The sequence below is a fragment of the Grammomys surdaster genome, unplaced genomic scaffold, assembly GCF_004785775.1.
Source record: "Grammomys surdaster isolate TR1022 unplaced genomic scaffold, NIH_TR_1.0 242, whole genome shotgun sequence".
NCBI classification, from domain to species: Eukaryota; Metazoa; Chordata; class Mammalia; order Rodentia; family Muridae; genus Grammomys; species Grammomys surdaster.
Genome location: NW_021604687.1, coordinates 1 through 10,310, shown reverse-complemented (window position 1 = coordinate 10,310; position 10,310 = coordinate 1).

The following is a 10,310-nucleotide window of genomic DNA, read 5'->3' as shown; positions in this document are numbered from 1 at the left end:
ACACAGACACACACACAGACACACACATACACACACATACACACACATACACAGACACACACACAGACACACACACAGACACACACACAGACACACACACAGACACACACATACACACACACATACCCACACACATACACACACACATACACACACATACACACACACATACACACACATACACACACACAGACCCACACATACACACACACATACACACACACAGACACACAGACACACACAGACACACACACATACACACATACACACACACACTTTTTGTTCATATTTATTTTATTGGAACTGGAGATTATAAAATATCACATGTATATTAAAGTGATAAATCAAGTTCATAGTTCTAGCAAATATAAAATGGAAAGAAATTTCCTCTAAATGATGAAGAGTGGGTGTGTACCAGAATATTTCCCCAATATCCTACTAAAGGATCAAGTATGAAATTGAGAAAGAAACAGGGATGCCCTAGGTCAACCTTTCATCAGTACTCTGCCACTGTGACAGGGAAGAAAAGCCAACAGCATGATTATGTTGAAGATAATCCACAATAAAGCCCCCTAGAATTAATAAGTTAATGTAACAAGTTTGCTGGTAACCAGGTCAAAATAAAAATCACTAATACCTCTGAATGGCTTAAAAGGATTATTGACTTGACTACAATTTATTTGAATTTAATTACTGGGAAGGAAAGTGTGATCAAGTGTCAATCTAAATAATCAGGGACTTACATGCAGGGTGATACATTTTGCAATCATATACAAACACAAAATTTACAACATAAAAGGCATGATGCCACAAGGGAATTCAGATGTTCAGCAACGAGAGCACAGCCATTGTAGATGTTAAGCAGTTGTATGCCCACCACTTTTGCTTTAGATTTACTTTTGTTTGTAGGTGAATACACCACATGTGTTCATGTACTCGTGGGTGACAAAAGAGGCACTTTGATTCCCTGGAGCTGGAGTTATAGGAAGTTGTGAGCCACAGGACACTGACACTGAAGTCTGGTCATCTGCAAGAGCAGCCAGTGAGATAAAACACTGAACCAGACTCTATTTTGCTTTTCTTAAACTCTTTAAATATCAGATTATTGTTCAAATAAAAAGCTGATGTGTGCATATTTTTCACAGTTCCTTAAACGTGCATTTAATGGCTATACTTTTCGGTGTATATCACTTATTCTTCAATACAGTTAAATTTTAGCACAATAAAAATGCAGTAGTATAAGGCCCTGCCCACCTCAACCCCACAAATTCTGCAGGATTCGGTCATTTCTTCAATGCCTTCAATGAACAATCCTGTTTGCTTTGAGTTGCTGAAATTTAATTCCTTTCCCAGTGAGGGATGTGATGGCATCTTAGTGTCTATCAAACTGTAAGTTCTGTAGTTATCTTCTTTCAGAAAAATTACACTCTCTACTCCTGGAGAATGAGGTAAGGAGATAAGAGACTTATCCCAGTGCCACACTTCTTCTAAGTTTCATGCTGGGAGCAGCACTCATTTGGTCTTTTACTGAGTCTATGGTTGTACTGATTATGTTGAGGAGATTATGATGTTCAAACACAGACTTGGACTCTCTGTTTCCAGATGTTTTCTCTGCTGTGTGAATTACAGGAAGGAGTAGGACCAGGGGTTTCAGAAGGTAAGATCATTTCTCCTGCTGTTGCACCTGAAGAGTCTTCTGTTTTGAAATCACCTTACAGTATTCTTGAGGAAAGGAGTTCTGGAAACAACCACTGTCTTCTGCTGTAAGCTAATTGAGACCCTATTCCAAGCCAAGCAGAATCATGAAGGCAAAACTGCTGCCCCAAACGAAAAAAAAAAAAAAACATTCCAGATAAAAGATGCCGGAATTATCTGGGAAGAGATAATGGAGTGCTGAGCATACTACGTTATTTTGTTCTAAAATTTGATTTAGTTTCGTGAATTTAGCCTTAAAAATAACTGCCAGATGCTTCTCTATTGCTTAAAGAATGCTACAGCTAAACAAGAAGTCGGGGTGCCCTCAGCTAGGAAGCTTTTCTTTCTTAGTTCTGGAGCATTCAAGACAATCCCCTACCCTGGCCTGAGTCTTCAATGAACTGTTAGGTTTACTTTCCTGTACCCATGTATCTCTTAAAGGTTACATTGGGAAAATTCTCTGCTTGCCAAGGAATAGACTGTCTATTGTAGAACCATATCAAAAGAGGTTGTAACACAGAGCAAAGAGATCCCCATCCAAGACTGTCTGCTGTCTGCTCAGTTTTCTCTGCTACTGACCTTGTACACTAACATGTAACATCTGTGATGAAATGAACCAGTTGGTTAGCCTGGCTAAATACCATGTGCTGCATGCCCTCCATTTCCCCCTAAGTTTTGCCTCTCCCAGAATCCCACCCAGGAAACCGAATTACATCCAGTTATTTGTCTCTTTAGACTCCTTACAGATTTGACAGCCTCTTGGCTTACTTGTTTGGGGTGACCTTGCTGACTTTGACGAACAATGATTAAATTCTTACAGACACTCCTTTCTCCCATTAGACTGCAGTTTTAAAATCCTTTGGAGAAAGACTGCGGAGATAACTGCCATCCTTACCTCGGATCATGGATAGCACTATCAACAGGGCTTATGAGGGATGCTATTGACCTTGGTATTCTGGCTGGGCCACTGTTTGTTCCTTATCTCCTGCTACATTACTCCTTTATCCTCTTTCCACACTGTCCTTTTAGAAGAATTCACTCTTGGAGGAAACACCATGCTCCATATCTTTGCGAGTAGAATATATGCCTAAAGTATTTGGACTCATCCCTATGGGAGGTTTTATTTCTTTCAATTTGCTTATTTATATGAGAAAGGACTCATGAATATCTATTTTTTAAAGATTTATTTATTTATTTATTTATTTATTTATTTAATGTATGAGTACACTGTAGCTATCTTCAGACATACCAGAAGAGGGCATCAGATCCCATTACAGTTGGTCATAAGCCACCATGTGGGTTGCTGGGAATTGAACTCAGAACCTCTGGAAGAGCAGCCAGTGCCCTTAACTGCTGAGCCAAGCTATCAATTCAGCCCATGAATATCTTTTCCCTCCCTGTGGGTTTCATTGCATGTTGTTCATATTATAACTTGGACAGGCCATTAAAAAAATCTTTTATAGTTTTCCGAAAACCAAACATTTTAAATTTAATACAATATTTTTATATTTTTTTTTAAATTGCCATTTTGATGTCTCCAGGTATATGTGTCACAATCTATTATTTGAGTCATTCCCTCACATTTATCGCCTGCTTCCCTCACTATGGCTACTCCTATGTGAAGGCAGTCTTCTCTCATCTGGCTCACCATGCCATTTTTAGGATCTAATACCTGGTATGTGGGGGTGGCAAAGATAGGGAATATCCCATAGAGATCTAAAACCTGCTTGCTCACAAGAACTCTGCTTTCAGACTTGCTTCTACTTGTGGCTACATCAAACTAGAAAATGAATGAGATTTCTCCACCTCCCACACACAATCAATGTTGGAACAAGTTAGTTTTACTGTCAACCTGACATAGCTCACAGTCACCTGAGAAGAGAGAACCTCAGTTGAAGAACTGCCACCATCAGATTGGCCTCAAGGCATGTCTGTGGGGCATTTCCTTGTTCTCTAATTGCTACAGGAGAACTCAGCTCACTTCAGGTGGTACTTACCCTGTGCAGGTGATCCTGGGCTGTATGAGAAAGCAAGCTGAGGTCCATAAATCAAACCTCTCCATGGTTCCTGCTGGAGTTCCTGTCTGACTTCCCTCAGTGATGAACTTTGACCCGGAAGTATAAACTGATATAAACCATTTCCTCTTCAGGTTGCTTTTGGTCAGTGTTTTATCACAGCAATGGAAAGAAAACTAAGACAACATCCAAATCCCTCTCATCACAGATATCTGATGACTGACTCTCTAATCTTACCCCAACTGTTAGCCTGAACTGCCTCTGCTCTCTATGTATTGGTCCTCATGTCTCTCTGGCCAACCCTGAGCTTTCCCATCACCTCTGGTGTTCACACTCCAGTGTTTCTAACCCCTGATTCTGGATTTATTACCCTGGAAAGCAGCCCTGGCAGCACCCGTGCTGTGCTTACAGGCCTCTGCTGGCTTCAGTTACTGTGGATTACGTCCAAATTCTTTACACGGAACTTGAAGCCATTCAGAATTTAGAGCCTCTTGTCTTTCCAGTCCTCTTCTTTGTTGTGTTTCTGAAGGCCTCTTCTACCATTTAAATCTCAAATATTCTATATTCTTTCCAGACCCAAGAACATCCTCCCCTTGCCTCTGAAAGGTACTATCTCATCAGAGGTTTTGTCTTATTCTTATTTTAACCACGGAGGACACTAAAGCACACAAACTAGATTGGGATCTAGAGTCATCCCCCTGTTTCTATAAGGGGCAATCATGTGACCTCATGGGGAAGTGAATCTGGGAGTCACATTAGGATTTCTTCCTGATGGTGAGTTGAGATTGAGGGCCCCTCATTCCAAGCGTAGTGTTGTTTGAAGCACTGTGAAAGGACCTTGGGGGGAAGACTAAGATTCAAGGGAGAACTGAAACTAGCGGAAAGCAGGATGAAAGTCACTATGGAAGTCAACAGTATGGCCTGTGGATCCTACCAAGCTTGGGTAAGCTGTGGTCCAGCTTTTATACCTCATAGTCCTGTGACAACAGCACATGGATAGTCAAGCCAAAGAACTGATGGGACCCATTCCCTTCCTATTGCCCAAGAGCCCCCTTGGAGGGCGCAACATCTCTGTAAACATGGTGTGCCACTGTTTGCAGTAACTTAGGTGTGCATATTTTCATTCTTACACTTTTTAGTTTAGGTTTATTTAGGTTTCAAAATTGCAAAGAGCTCATCTAGATAGGATGTGGCTCACAACTCTTTCCTGGAATAGCAGGATACAGGAGAGGAGACTTCCTGTTACAGAAGAGGAGCCATGAGAAGGAAAGAGGATCCTACTCTTAGAAGGCTATGAAAATGGGTTGGGCAGGTACCATGGAGGTCCATTTCTAAGTCTGAACACGGGGTCTAGAGTCATTGTGACACTCAGCCTGGCTGGTAGAAATGACTACTTCTGCTTGTATTTAATCTAAAAAATTAGAGTTAGTGATACTTTTAATTGCATACAGTCTATTTTATTTTATTGTTTAGTAAGACTTCATGTAGCCTAGGTTGGTTAGGTTGATATGTAACCTAAGCCCTTGAACTTTCGGTATTCCTACATATCTGCACCTTCCCCCTACCCCCAGGGCTGGAATTGCAGATGCCTGCTATGCCTGGTTTATGCAGTACTGGTGATCAAACTTCATGCTTGTTACACAAACACTCACCACCTGAGCCATCTGGAGACCTGTACTCTGGAAAACACAATCATACACATGATCACATTTTTTTCTTACACAAACTCTGAACAAGATCTATCTTTAAAATCTGTGTGTGCGCGCGCGCCCACACATGCCTACATCTATCTTTCTTGTATATGTTTCACCCACTTTGATCCCTTTTCCTGCTATCCAACACAGACCCTGAAGAAAGGGTCAGTCTCAGAACCAGTAATAAGACTGGCCACGTTTGACTTTAACAAATCCATTTGTGTGACCATGGGTTTAGAACCATCCACTGGAGTTTGGTGGGCTTATCGGAGGAAGGCAACTAAAGATAATGCTTGCCTTTCCACTGCAACCATCAGTGTCCAGTAGAGAGGGGGAGGAGGACCTTATGAACTGTGATTGACCATGAACAGATACAATCTTGTACAATCTCATTGTAGGTAGATGCTGTTGGCATGAAATGAAGACGTCATTGTCTGTGTCATGCCATAAGGCAGAAAGGGACTTGTAGGAAGCAAGAGAGGACAGAAATTGTTAAAGAGTATACACAACAAGTGAAGAGTGTGTGTGTATTACAGTAATCAGAATGTATTATTTACATGTATTAAGTTATTAAAGAAGAAAATAATGAAGTTATAACAATAAATAACTAAAACACTGATAAAGACTAGATTTCATTTTCAAGGGTCAAGAGGTAGATGGTGACTTGTATGGGGGAGAAGGAATCAGAAGGCAGGGGAGATCTCCTTGCAGGAAGAACCACAGGGAGTGCAGAGGGAACCAGGTGCTGCTCTGACTCCGGACGATACCCCTTGCTGAGCTGCGTCTGTGAAGACATATCAATTAACAGTTGCCAACAAGTTCAAAGCCGCAGAGCAACAGATGGGAAGCTAACATGACTCCGGCAGAAGTTGTGATAAGAAGGGGAAGGTTCACTGGGGCTGAAATGAAAACAATTGGAATGTTTCCGGATGTTGGGGTGACAGAAGACACACTTAGACATTGATGAAAGCAGGAAGTGACTACAACTGTCCATTTGTCCACAAATTTGATTCTGCCTAAAGAAACTAGTATTATAGAGGGCCACTACAGGGGAGTGTCCAGGAGGGATGGTCTGGACTTCAACAGCCTGTTCCCATGCCTTGCTGTAGGATGACCAGCCAAATGCCAGCTACTCCCAAAGTCTTCCTTTGTTTTCTGCTTCCAAGGTGGCTGAGAACAGATCAAGAATGGAGGATGGTGGCCAGAAATAGTAAAGAATCAAAACCCTGGGCCAGCCTCATTGGAAACCAGGAAAACAGAGCTGAAAAAAAATGCAATATTTAGAATAAAATTAAATCTAAAAGACTTAGACATTTTATTATTTATGTGTACAGGTATTTAAGTGAATGTACTGAGCCCTCAGAGGCCAGGAAAAAGCATCTGATCTCATTGGCTGGAGTTACAGGCTTGACATGGTGCTGGGAAGCAAACTTGGGTCCTTTGGAGGAGCACTAAGTGCTCTTAACTACTGAGCCATCTCACTTGCCCCATTAATGTGGTGTTTCTTCATCCGATAGAATGAGGTTGATAACACCTAGTGGTTTTGAGTGTTTTTCCATGACTGCTAATGATGAGACTTTCCAGAGAGGCATTAGAGGGTGATATCGTTTAAATTAAAAATACATAAGCCTTATGCTCCAGTAGTCCTCAGTCTCTCCATTAAGAACATGGGAACTATGTGTGGGAAGCACAGTCATTGCCAGTTTCCTTACAGCCAAGAAAACAGGCAGGCATTGTAGAATGCCTAAATTTAAAAAAAACAAAACAAAACAACAACAACAAAAAAAAACGTTGTTCGTCTCAGGAGTTCACATCCCTGTATGCATACCAAAAAAAAAAAAAAAAAAAAGAGAGAGAGAGAGAAGGTACTGGCTGAAGAATAATAGTGTTTGAAATATCACTGCTAACATAAACACAAATAAAATAATAAACATGCATCAAAATTATAAAATCCTATAGAAGCAGATACATATATAATTGTAGAAAAATCTGAATGAGTCCGGATTTCGCCGTGAGCTACAATAAAAACAAATTCACATCTGTTAGGTATAGTTAATCAAAACTGAAGTTAAGGATTGTGGCTAGAGAAGAGGCAAGGATTTTACTTTAGCCAGCAATGTCTGGATTGTTACAGAGAGGATGCTCATGGTTACTAACATATAGATGATGAGTCTGTATATTCACATTCATAGAAGCTGTCTGAGGAGGAATCTGAGGGATCTGTGTTTCTTAGAGACCAGGGAAGATCAACGCAACACATGCTTCCAGACTCTCCCCTCCCCCACTGAGAACTTCCACTAGCACCAAATCCAGAGTACAGCTCGACTCTTCTCTGATTGGCTGGTCTAGGCCACATGGATTTATTTGACTTTATTGCTGCCTGATATGTCACTACAAAAATAACACGAAGTCATTAAAGAACACTTCGAAGATACAGGTGAAACAAGGGGCAATCACAATATCTCCATAGTGCTACAGGACATTTGTAGCTGCTGATAAACTGCTTAACTTCAAAACCATGTCTAGTATACAGCATGCCTGACTCGAATCATGCAACACGTATTCCATTGCATATTCTGATCTTAAAATTATTGTTATGACTATTAATATAGTATCTGTTCATTGTAATATTTATTAATTGAGGGTAGAAAATGTGGAGGTTGGGATGAAAACTGTACAGGTAAAAGAACAAATCACCCAGGTTTTTCTCTCCAGGACAAACATTTTTTTTTGCTGGTCCGTTCATTTTTATAAAGTCAAAGTCATTTTATAAAGTTCAAGTTTATAAAGCACAAAAACAAAGCACTTGCTCTTGGTTGCTCAACAATGCACTTAGGTTGCAGGATAGAGAGAAATGGAGCTGGAACCGACCTGAAATTTTTCTCCCTGTTGGCTCACTTTTGCAGCACCAGAAGATGTTATAAAAACAGCTGGAGAAGTAAAACTATCAGTGGTTATTATTGAGCCATGAACTTTGTATGATACAGTTCTGATACACTAGACAAGATGTGCCCATTGATGCAATAGAGGATTGAACTTTAGAGAGGTAACCAATTGCTTCCTGGCTTGTTCCACAGGAAGAAATTATTTTGCCTGATATTGTAAACCTAGCCAGAAGCCCTTGGCTCAGGATGTCATAGGTTTTACTGGGGAGCCTACTGTTGTTGCTTTGTCATATGCACACGTTACCAAACTCTCCTCTCAATATTTGTTTATGACTCATAGATTAGTGCTGTCCTCTGCCTTAGCCAGAAAAGCGTCCTTCTGAGTTGGGCAGAAATTTACACAGACTGGTCAAACTGCTGAGAATATGTGATTGCTGAGTGCTCAGTTCTAAAAGGGACACCTGTAATCAACCCTTCCAGGTTCAAAAGCACTGTGGAAGAAGGAGAGGAAAGTATATAAAAACCAAAGCATATCGAGCTGTCTTCTTAACATGAAATGGTGGTTGTACTCATGAGCACAGATAGCTGTGGTTACCCGCACAACGCCTGAACAAGATCAAGCCACCAAGTTCAGTTGGCTTTCCAGTAGTCATCATTGCCCAGATTCAGCTGGTTTTAAACCAAGAGGATGACATGAAGTTGGCAAGGAGATGTATTTATAGGGGTATAAAAGAGGGGGAAGAGGAGGAGATTGGAGTAGATTTGATCAAGACATGTTGTATAGATTATGACATTGCCAAAGAATAAGTGCAAGAAATTTAAAATGCACATACATTTGAAGTTTAATCACAAGGAACATTAATAAGCACAAGATGAAAGAGGATAGGAGAGGGTTATTTAAACTGGGCCGCCCAAACCTAGGCATGAAGATTCAGGGCTGTATGCGCTATTGCTTTTTATTATTAAGAAATAATGTTCCTTGAATGTCATTGTATCAATATTTGCTGCATGGGCTACTGTTTTAAGGAAAACTTAATGACTCCAAATAATGGACAAAAAAATTGGTATCCTATAACAAAGAAATCCTGCAGGTCAGTGCAGCCTGCCCTGCTTCTGTCTTGGTTTTTTATCTGTGTGTCATTTTATCTGAGTATCATTTCAAGAAAATTTCTCACAAAGGGAATGAGGACAATGAATGTTCTAAGCTTTTGTTGACGTGTAAGTGCTGCTTCTTTGGAATAGTGAACAACATGGAGCCCTGCTTTGTTTCTCTCTCCAGTCCTAAGATCTGACCTTATTGTTCTCAGGTACCAATCCCACAGGTATTAAAATCAGCTTTTGTTCTTTTCATTACAACATTTTTATTTTCCCTGATAGGAAGCTTACTAAATGTTCTTATAACTTTCATGTTCTTTAAAATTTGAGACAGGGTCTTGTGTAACCCATGCTGGCCTTGATTTGCTGATCTTCCTACCCAGACTTCTTCAACCATGTGTTCAGGATAGTCTTTGTGAGACAGTTTTGATCTCTCCCCAACACTGGTTTTTTCATTACAATTCTGTTAAAACAGGACTTTTTGCTTCAATTTCAAACTCAGACATTCCATAATCGGACTGTATATTCTCTCAGCCCTGTGTTGAAGCCCCTGTTTCTCCACTGTTTGTAACCATTGTGTGTACCAGAGCCTATGCCCTCTGAGCCAAGTGTGGCTTCCATTTTCCATATACAGCGTTGGGGCTCATTGCTCTGAGCACTCCCCTCTCTCCTCTCCCCCCTCTCTCTCCTCTCCCCCCTCTCTCTCTTCTCCCCTCTCCTCCCCCTCCCCTCTCTCCCCTCTCGCCCCCTCCCCTCTCTCCCCTCTCCCCTCTCTCCCCTCTCTCTCCTCTCTCCCCTCTCCCCTTTCCCCTCTCTTCCCTCTTCCCTCTCCCCTCTCTCCCCTCTCCTCTCTCCCCTCTCCTCTCTCCCCTCTCTCTTCCCTCTCCCCTCTCCCCTCTCCCCTCTCCCCTCTCCCCTCTCTCCTC